At 40.8% G+C, this 10,855-nt stretch overlaps 1 long non-coding RNA gene across 2 annotated transcripts; it reads right to left on the bottom strand.

Moving 5' to 3' along the window:
- Nucleotides 1–407: 407 nt before the first annotated feature.
- LOC140633907 (uncharacterized) lies at nucleotides 408–7,808 on the bottom strand. Of its 2 annotated transcripts, none has more exons than XR_012031495.1 (3): nucleotides 7,360–7,808; nucleotides 2,863–3,723; nucleotides 408–1,930 (listed from the first exon to the last, which is right to left on the bottom strand). It is a non-coding gene; the product is annotated as an uncharacterized lncRNA (long non-coding RNA). The 2 variants fall into 2 exon arrangements; XR_012031496.1 differs by having other exon boundaries at nucleotides 2,863–3,594.
- Between the last annotated feature and the right edge of the window lie 3,047 nt (nucleotides 7,809–10,855).

Raw genomic sequence — 10,855 nt, 5'->3', positions numbered from 1 at the left:
CATTTACCAAGAAGGCATACTTTGAGTCCAGTCATATTATTTTAAACAGAAACACTGTTTGGCCAGAAATTACTTCGGGACAGAGCTGATTCCAACATTCACTGTGGCTACAAAAAGGATTCTATTTTGGCCAGCAAATACTTCCAAAAAAACATTTCTAGCCATCCATGGGAAAGGAGTGAGTGCCCCCTGGTGAAAATGTGGGAAACGTTTCCATATGTTATTTTTGGCTGGCAAGAAGGTGCAGATGTCTTCACAATAAAAATATACTTGCTATGAGTGCTCGTCTCCTTGAGAAGAGTTGGCACCATTTGGCGCGCTGGATCTACAGTGTGGCAAAGACGCGTAAAGGGGGGAGGAAAACCAAAACAATCACCAAGACACAGTTAAGAGGGCGAGCACTGATGTTATATAAGCAGGGATCATGGGTGACTCTTTGTTTTATTTTTTATACCTCTGTTGGATTGTCTCTTTCTGCGCCCTCCAAACCCATTCTCCACCCTTCTTCACCTTGCTTGATTGTAGGAGGTGGACTTTTAGGGACCATGTGAACACCTTTCCTTGCCCTCTGGCTTCTAATTGGATTCAATCAAGGGAAGGCACCAGCAGGGAATCTGAGGGTAGGAGGAGTAACATTGGAGTATTTATTTCCAGGACTTGCTCCTTTCCAGTACAGGTTGGAAGGTGATTATATCTCTCAATCTATAATCATAGATGTGTTGGACAGCTGTCTCCTCTACCTATAGCTCTCTAGGTCTAGTGAATTCTCCCATCCAAAGCCCCTTCAAAACTCCTTTCTGTTACCGGCCTAGGAGCTTCAACATTCTTTGTTGAGGTTCCTTAATCCTGCCCACACTTTTGTAAGAAGTTCATGCAGCAAACACACCCTCTGAGCCTCTGCAAGCGTGCCACCTCTCCCACATGTATTCTAACTCATGCAGTACTTTCAAAGATAAGCATCTATCCCTGTACAACTCTAAGTTGAGTAGTCCAAACTTCAATTCCACCAGCAGTGATCACTTGGACTGTAGTTCAAGCAGAGGAATGACAACATGGGACCCTGTGTTCAGGGTCTCACTTCACTGTCCTGTGCCCCTGGAAGGTAGTCAGCCCTCTGCCACCCTTGTAACTCAAGCCACTGGCTTCAATGGCACCTACATTCTGAACAGGAGAACGAAAGGCTCTGTTTCCATTCAGCCTTCACCTGTCTACTCAGAAGGGAAGGAGACCAAGTTGTTCCATCAGGAGGAAAGTAAAAGATTAAGAAAACAGCAGACTGGTTCTGTGGGTCTAGAGTTGGCAGGACTGGGCTCTCCGCAGACTGCAAGAACAGAAGGGCAGCCTGCTGGGTCAGCTTCCAGGGCATCCCGCCCAGAGGTCTGCTCTTGGCAAGACAGTGCTGAAGTAGTGAGACCTTGCCAGTTACACCTGTCCTCCAAACATCCGGACTCCCCTCATGAATCTTTTATGAAACTGTCACCCAAGATTTCGCCTACATACTTTTTGAGGCCATGAATGGCTATGATGAGGGAGCAGCATGGATTTAGTCAACTCAACTCCCAGATCTGCTCCGATCTTAACCACGAGGTGAGCAGCAAATTCTACTTAAGTCTTCCAGGACTGATCTTCCTCGACTGTCAAATGGACATGATGATACTTATAACTTGATATACTTATCAGGTGGTCTTAAGGGTAAATGACATCATGTACATGAGGGCCACAATCCCATACACAGAGTTGACACTCAATGACTGTGGTTTTATGTCTTTCCTTTAACTTTTGGAGGTATCGTAGGGTTCCACTGCTCCCCCGAAATTCAGTAATGAGATCAGCATGAAGAAAACTGCTGAGATCTCACACGGAGATTGAATTGTTCTGCATCAAGGAAGTTCCTCCTTGCTTCCTTTCACATCTGCTCAGGGTTGATACACTAGGGGTAATAAAATTAATGATAAGAGCTAATTATTGAAGACTCATTACACAACCAGCACTGTGCTAAGACTTCTTAAAATTTCATGTTTATCAAAGATATAAAGGCACACATTGGAAGAGCCAAGAGTTGTACAAGTTTATGCAAAACTCAACAACTCCCTATTTTTTGCCCCACTTGTCTTCCCCAGAGGCCACCATTTTCAACTCTCTGAAGACATTATCTAGGGATTTACCTTCACATCTCTAAACAACATACTCAGGATCACATCTTTATTTTTCAGTTTTTGACATTACCTATTTCCCTTCTCCTCTGGATGATGACAGCTGAGCCTTTATTCACTCCCCCCCATACCACACACTTCCCAGTACAACTTCCATTCCCCCAACTTCCCAATAGAACTATTTTGTAATTTTGCTAGATCAATATGCACTGTTGACATTACGACTATGCAAAGGCTGTTCACAGCTGAGTCATGAGCAAACTAATAATTATGTTTCTTTCCTGTACAAATTTTAGTTTCCCTACAGATAACTGTCTTGTTTCCTTATTTGTTTTTTTTTTCTGTGAACTTACCACTAATTCAACTCCAAACTCTCTGTCTTTTGTCTAAATCTCTTTTCAAAATATTTAGATGATTGATATTCTATCAATTTGCATTCTTGCAGGAATCTTTCGTGGCAGTCCTCTGATATGTTCCCACCAGAATTGGTTTCCCTCTAGGCCTGGTGCACAGCTATTATCCTGGGATCCCCCTTCCACATCCTCCTGTGCACTCCCTTTGCCTCTCTTGTGTGTTGGACTTCCACCTCTTTCCTGAATCCCATGTCTTCCTCCTTACTGGTTTATTCCCTCCTTTGCAGGGAGCACACCTTCCAGCAGCTTCCTGAGAAAGGAAATGTGGGAGATAAAATTGTTTAAACATTGCTTACCAAAAAACATCTGTATTCCACTCTCATACTTGGTTAGTAGATTGGCTATGTGTAAAATTCCAAGTAGGAACAAAGTTTCTTCAAATTCTAAAGGCATTTTTCCATTGTCTTCCAACATCCAGTATGACTGCTAAGAAGCTTGAAACCATTCTGATTCTTGATGTGTTCTCTCTCTCTCTCTCTCTTTCTCTGTCTCTCTCTCTCTCTTTCTCCCCTGGTGTTCTAAGACAGGCAGGTCTGGTGTAGGTCTATTTCCAAACCACTGTGCTGATAACTCAGTGGCTCTTATCTGAGAATTCACTCTTGACTTCTAAGAAATGTTCTTCAATTAAACAAACCCTCAATGTTCTCTTCCTGGAACCCCATTGTTCATATATATTTCCTGGACTGGTTCTGTAAATTTTTTTTACTCTCTATCATCTTTTCACTCTACCTTCCAGGAGATTTTCTTGGATTTTCCTCAGCATCATCTTCAAGCTCTCCTATTGATTTTCTCTTTCTGCTCTCATTTTTAATTATCAAGGGTTCCATTTTGTTTTCTAAATGCTCCTTTTTTAAAGCATCCTGTTCTTCATTTATGTATACAGTAATAAAAGGATGCTTTTCTTGGTTTCTTTTCCCTACATGGTTTCCATTTTTTTAACCAGATGGTTTTGTTAGTGTTGTTGCTCACTTTTATTGCTATCTTTCAATGTTTAAGTTTTCTCTTGTGTCTGGTAGTCCAGTTTTCTGCTGTATTAAAGAGTGAGGGGAGAAAAAACAGATTAGCTCTCAGCAAGACTAAGGTGATCTGGCTGGACTGCTTCCTTGCAAAACATCCACAAACCATGTCCATTTCCTTCAAAAGACTCCTTTCATCTCCTAGAAAGGAAAAAGGCCTGAATGTCATTTATGGAAGCTGAGGTAAGAGAGTATTGAGGGTCTTAGCAACCAGAATACATTCATTCACTTAAACCCTGTTTTTTTCAGTAGGGTAACCCCATCTTCAGGTATGACAGACCCACCAATCCAGAGACCTTCTGCTTTAACCTCTCCAAAAAATAAACTTCAGGTCTTTTATTGAAATGAAAGAGGGACAGTGTTCTGGCTGGATGCCACTGGGAAGGGGATTTGAGGCTTGAACAGTTCTTATACAGGCTTTCAATCAATCTTTCTGGATTCTGATCCTCTGCCTCACCCCATCTTATGTTCCTGATCTCAAGCCTTCGGGTCTATGGTTTGAATCAAGTTAATTTTTAGCTTTCCACATTACAAGGTTGTGATTCTGTTTTTTCAGGCATGCTAAGTCATGGTAAGTGACTTACCACATTCTATTTCTCCATTAATGGCTTCCAAACATTTCTTGCCACTGTCTCCCCTCACATTCATTCATTCAAAACAAAACACTTTTTATATTATTTTAGTGGTATTAAGAAGAAAATGAAAATAGGTAAGTAAAATGTATGAATTCCAAATACCATCTTTACTCAGATGTCCCATTAAGCACTTTGCATATATTATTCACTTACTCCTCACAACCCTGTTTTAAGTAAGACACAATCATCATCCCCACTTAAAAGATATGCAAACCAAAGCTCAGATTAATTTACCCAAAGACACGGAACTGATAGGAGACATAACTGGGACTTAAAATCAGGTCTGTGTGACTCCAGATGTGCAACACACAGAAATAATGTAGACTTGAGATGCCTGGGTGGCTCAGTCCATTAAGTGTCTGCCTTCAACTCAGGTCATGATCCTATGGTCCTGGAATTGATCCCTACATTGGGCTCCTTGCTCAGCTGGGAGTCTGCTTCTCCCTCTACCTCTACCTCTGCCCCTACATCCTGCTTGTGCTCTCTCTCTCTCCCTCAAATAAACGAATAAAATCTTTAAGGAGAAAAAAGAAAGGAGATAGAAAGAAAAAGAAGGAAAGAGAAAGAAAGAAAGAAAGAAAGAAAGAAAGAAAGAAAGAAAGAAAGAAAGAAAGAAAGAAAGAAAAAAGTAGACTTAAGGAAAAAAATATATGGTTGTGACTCTTGACCTGAAAATCTAGTTTCCTCTGGTCAGCACATTATATGAGGACTTGACTGGATTGATTTAAAATGCATTGTACAAGTATTTATAGTATGATGTCTTGGACTTAGTTAAACAACTATTTGAAAGTTTGGATTATAATTGGCATCTTATTAGATTGTAATATTATGGCTAACATTCTACATAAAATGCTACAGAGGAAAGAAGACTGAAATTTGAGCTCTTTCAGTGAGCATTTTGATCAAAGGCAATAATTTCATCAGAAGTACTTCAGCTAGTAAAATAAGGCAGATCTAATATTCAAACTTTTTATAATTTGGGTATGTAAAATTAAATTTTCTCTAACAGTCCCTGACATCTTTGTTTTTCCTCAAGTGTTTGAGAAACTGAGAGAAGATTCTCTTCCAAAAAAAAAAAAAAAAAAAGACTCTCTTTCTTCTAAGATGAAGGATCTACTTTGCGTAACAGCCTGGCCTCTCTCTGCCCCTCTGTCACCAGCCCCAGAGGACGGAAAGGTGGGAAAAGAAGAGGTAGTTAATCCCTAGTTCCCACTCTTCCTATCTCCTTTGTGTATGCTGGCCACCTACTGGAAACATCTTTCTTCATTGCTCTAGCGGCTAGGACTGCCTGTGACTAAAGTGTACATGTGTGAATCAGTCAGGGTTCCACCAGACAGATATTTATTGCAAGGAATTGGCTTATGCAGTTGTGGGAGCTAACTAGAAGAGTCCAGCATTCATAGGGCAGGCTGGTCACCCTGGGAACTCTCAGGCAGGAGCTGATGCTGCAGTCCACAGGCTTCATAGCTTCTTCTTCAGGGAAACTTCAGTTCTGTTCTTAAGTCCTTTCAATTGATCAGATCAGACCCACCCAGATTACCTAGGTTAAACTCCTTTTTATAAAGTCCACTGATTGTAAATGTTGATCACATCTGCAAAACACCTTCACAGCAACACCTAGATTAGTGTTTGACTGAATAACTGTGTACTACAGTCTACCTGGGCAGATACTAAAACTGACCATCACTGTGTTATAAACTCACTGTTCACACAGACGTAAGTCACGTTCTCAAATACCAGCTTTCCTTGGCATATAGTAGTCATTCAAGAAGTATTTATTTGAATAAATGGATGAGTGATGTTCTCCAACTGCTTATCCTTCTCAATGTGTTTGGAATTCAGGATGCAAGAAAAGACAGAGTCCATTGTAATTCCTCAAACTCAGCTTGGCTTTTCCCCACTTCCAAAGCTGAATCCAGTGAGTTCAAGGACTGATGGATGCCTAGAGAGGTGGTCAACAAGTAGAGAAGTATCCTATGTGACAAAGAAGCATCCCAAGTGGGGCTTCTTGCAGCACAAAGAAATGTGAGAATAAAAGAAGCTTCTACCCCATGAAGTCCTTGAACAAAGTCAGCAAGTTGCCCTTGGAGAAAGGAACCTGAGAGCAATCAAATGTTGTTCATGCTCCCAAATAGGTTGCAGAAATAGCTCATGAAGATAAAAGCGGGAAATGCTGGGCTTCTAGAAGTGAAAGGCAACACAGCAGCCTGGATCAATGACTCAGGCTAGATGGGACCATCTCAGCAGAAGCCAATACTTGAGCTTTGAGGGTCCACGACTCAATATCCTTCTCTACAAGAGCTGTAACATGAGTAGGGGCCCAACAAACCAGACAGCTCCACGAGAAATGTTTAGGGAGAGGCAGAACCAACCCTGGATTGATGGAAATTCTGTGCCATCAGCCCCCACCACCACCACCAACCTTCCTTCTCAGAATAGAAGTTCAAGAAGCAGAAAAGTTTGATTATGAAAAAAAAAAAAACAACCTTACATTTCCCATGCATCAGAGTTGAGGACTAATATTCATGCCTGGCTACACACAAAGACTGGTGGTATGAACCACAAGTACTTTAGTCTGAAAGCCCTTTTCCTTCCTGCCTGCCTGCTTTCCGATTGATTGATTGATTGATTGATTGATTGAAAGATAGAGACTTTGGAATGTTTCACAGATTACACCTAAGCTGAAAGAGTGGCCCAAGGTATCTAGAATCTTCCCAGGGACTGAAGAGACAAAAATGCTTATTATTAGAAGGGGAAAAAAATTGTGAGTGGTTGTGTCTTTTAACACTACAGAGTGTTACAGAGAAACATGTGGGTCCTTTGCTTTAACCAGAAGAGGATGGAAGGTTTCAGGGAGGTTTTTAAATTTTTAGCTGCATCCAAAATACATTTTGAAAATGAAGTTTAAATTTGCATATGAGAGTAGCCGACAATTTAGATGTTCTTTCACATTGACTCGATTAGAAAAGAAGCTTTATAAAATAAAATGTGCTCCTACAACACCAAGTATTGGCAAAGAGGTAAAGAAAACTCAACTCCCATGCAAGCTGGTGGGAATAGAAATTGGGCAACTTAAAAAAAGTTTTTGAAGACATCTACCAACCTATGACTCAGCAACAAGAGAAATGTATAACATAGTCACCAGATGTTGTGATCAATTTTGGAGCATGGCCACAATATTCAGCAGCTTCTCCTAAAGGTGGTGTCTATGTCCCAACCTCTTGAATTCGGAATGGCCATGCAGTAGACATGACGGTATGCCAGTTCCATAGCTCCAAACTCAAAACGTCATGCAGCTGTTCCTTTCACCCTCTTGGGACATCACTCTGAGATTGTCACTTGAAAAAGCTGGCCCAGCCTGCTCAAGGTGGAGAATCATATGAAGGAGATGCAAGATGCCTCAGCTGGTAGCCAACAACAGCTGCCACATGAGAGGGAAGCTGTCTTGAACCTTCTAGTGCAACTGAATACAGTAGCAGGGTGAGCCCAGAACGAACCTGCAGAGGAACTGCCAAGCCAACCCACAAAATCATATGAAATAACACATCATTGTTGGTTTGTTGTTGTGGCTTTGTACATAGCAACACATAGTAACTAGAATGGTAATAGCAGCCTGTTCTAGAATGTTTATATCATCCCTCTTCATAATAGTCCAAAACTGGAAAGTACTCAAATGGCCATCACCAATGAATAGGTAAATAATTTACAGTAGACTTACACAATAGAATATTATTCAGTAAAGACAATGAACAATCTACAAGGACACATAAGAATTTGGATGCATCTCCTAGAGTTGAATGAAAAAGGACAGAAACAAAGGGAACATACACTGATGCTTTTCTATAAAGTACAAAAATAGGTCCAAGTATTCAATGCTGTTAGAAACCAGAATAGTGGCTTCTTTTGGGTGACCAGAAGGAAACACAAATGGAAGTTTAGGGTGCAAGAAATGTTCAGTTTTTCAATGTGGGTAGCAGAGGCATGGGCATGTTCAATCTATAAAAGCTCAACAAACTGTATGGTCAAAGGGCATACACCTCCAGTTATAAGATGAATAAGGTTTGAGATCTAATACTCAGTATGATGACTATGGTTAATAATACTGTATTACATACTTGAAAGTTGCTTAGAAAATAAATCTTAAATGTGTTTTTTTTTTAAAGATTTTATTTATTTATTCATGGGAAACAGAAAGAGAGAGAGAGGCAGAGACACAGGGAGAGGGAGAAGCGGGCTCCATTCAGGGAGCCTGACATGGGACTTGATCTGGGGTCTCCAGGGTCACGCCCTGGGCTGAAGGCAGAGCTAAACTGCTGAGCCACCCGGGCTGCCCTGAAAATAAATCTTAAATGTTATTACAACAGAAAATAAATGTGTAATTATATGAGGTAAAAGACCTGTTAACTAACCTTATAATGGCAATCAATTTGTAATATCCATGTGTATCAAAGGATCACCCTCACCTTAGATTTACACATTATAAATAATAGTGAAAGGGAATATAAGGGAAGGGGGAAGAAATGTGTGGGAAATATCAGAAAGGGAGACAGAACGTAAAGACTGCTAACTCTGGGAAACGAACTAGGGGTGTTGGAAGGGGAGGAGGGCGGGGGGTGGGAGTGAATGGGTGACGGGCACTGGGGGTTATTCTGTATGTTAGTAAATTGAACACCAATAAAAAAAAATGTCAAAAAAAAAAATAAAATAAATGTAGCCTATTTGAAACAAAACACTAAAAAAAAAAGATTTACACATTATATATCTATTATATCTCAATAAAGCTGGAAAAATAAAATTAAATAAGTTCAACAGGTTATAGACATGTCTCAGGTACACTTCTCCATTCACATGTAATACTTTAATATAAGATTTAAAATGCATATTTTATGGAGTGTCTGTCTACAATATTGGAGTGGTTGAAAGTGGGACCCACCTTTTGTGTCAATGCATGGTTATACAGGAATTCAGATTCTTCAAAAATGAAATCACCAGGTGAAGCTTCAAATTGTTACATTGAGTTCTGCTATCTCTCAGTTCTATTTACTGTTGTCTTAAAATTCAGATAATATAGTTCCTAAGGAAATATAAAGTCAAACCAATAGTAAAAATTGGGGTCTCTCTAATCTTAAATGTCCTCCATGAAATCTTTGATAAAGAATCAAAATACTGTTCATGCAATAGCCATTCACTAGGTATCCAACTACATCTTGAGTTTTCTGCCAGTCCATGGGGGGATACAGTGGGGGAGACAACCAGACTTTGGCTACTCTCAGGGAAATTACATTCTTATGGCATCAACTTCAACCTAACCAGGAGCAGGGAAATCATTACTTCACAAGGAAGCCTAGTCTAGTCCCAGTAACTTTGTTAGAAATGGCTTCCTTTGGGCCCCTGGGTGGCTCAGTCCGTTAAGCGCTGGACTCTTGGTTTCAGCTCAGGTCATGATCTCAGAATCAAGGGATCAAGCCTGGCATGGGACTAGACTTGATCCACCTGAGGGTGGCCTCAGCAGGGAGTCTGCTTGAGATTCTTTCCCCTTCTATCTGCCCCTCCCCCTCTGCTCTTTCTCTGCTCGTGCTCTCTCTCTCAAATAAATAAATTCTTAAATAAACAAAATGGCCTCCTTACTTAAGCCGAAATCTCTCTCCCTGTGACTTTCAGTTCAATCTCTGAATTAGCAGAACAAACTCCTGTGTCTCCTGAATCTCCTTTTCTCTGGATGAAACAGTTTTTGTCTCTTTCCTGGTATCTTATTTGATACTATTTCCAGTACCCCCACTTCCTGGCCACCCTTGTGGGACAAGCTCCAAATGGGCCAGATCTTTATTTAAAATGTTAGACTCCGAATCAGACACAGTAGTCCAGGTAAGACTTGATCCAGAGCAGGCTTTCTTGACTGCAGCACTATTGACATGTCAGGTAGGATAATTCTTTGTTGTGGGTCTGTCCTGCACACAATAGAATGTATAGCAGCATCCCTGGCTTCTAGTTGTGAAAATTTACATCTCTAGACATTGCCAGATGTTCCCTAGGGTGAGCGAAATCTCCCCTATTTGAAAACCACTGACCTAGAACAGCATGATTCCCCTCCCAGGCTGGATATTCTATGCCTACCCTTCTGCCACCAAGTTGCCAATCTTGCCTGGACTTCCTAGGCATTAGCTACAAGTTGCTCTTGCTTGCTCTTAACTACATTGCCCCGAATAAATACATACGTAAAGTAAACTAAAATAAACTAAAATGGCAATTGCCCAAAGAAAAGCAAAGATTGCATTGCGCCCCTACCAAACAGAAACTCTCTCTCTCTCTCTCTCTCAGCTCTTATAAAGTTGATAGCTTTATCTTGCATCCATGTCTCTTTCAGAAGAGAAGTGTGAGAATAGAATTAGAGAGACAAACTTGAGTCTCTGTGACCGGATCAAAAAGAACCAGGGTCCAGAAACAAAGCAGGTGTAAGTTTAATTCCCCACCGGCCGCATCCCCCACGCCATTCTGGTGGGGCAGGAAGAAGAGAAAGTTTATAGGAAGGAGAGAGGCCTGGAAGAATACAAGTCAATATCAAAAATCTGGTCTTTGTCCTCTGCTTAATAAACAGATCTCATTCTTAACTGAATGAAGAACAAGCCGGTGTGTAAAAA

The sequence above is a fragment of the Canis lupus genome, chromosome 5 (assembly GCF_048164855.1).
Source record: "Canis lupus baileyi chromosome 5, mCanLup2.hap1, whole genome shotgun sequence".
NCBI classification, from domain to species: Eukaryota; Metazoa; Chordata; class Mammalia; order Carnivora; family Canidae; genus Canis; species Canis lupus.
The sequence above is the reverse complement of the archived record's forward strand: the minus strand, read 5'-3'. Positions and strand labels throughout refer to the sequence as shown.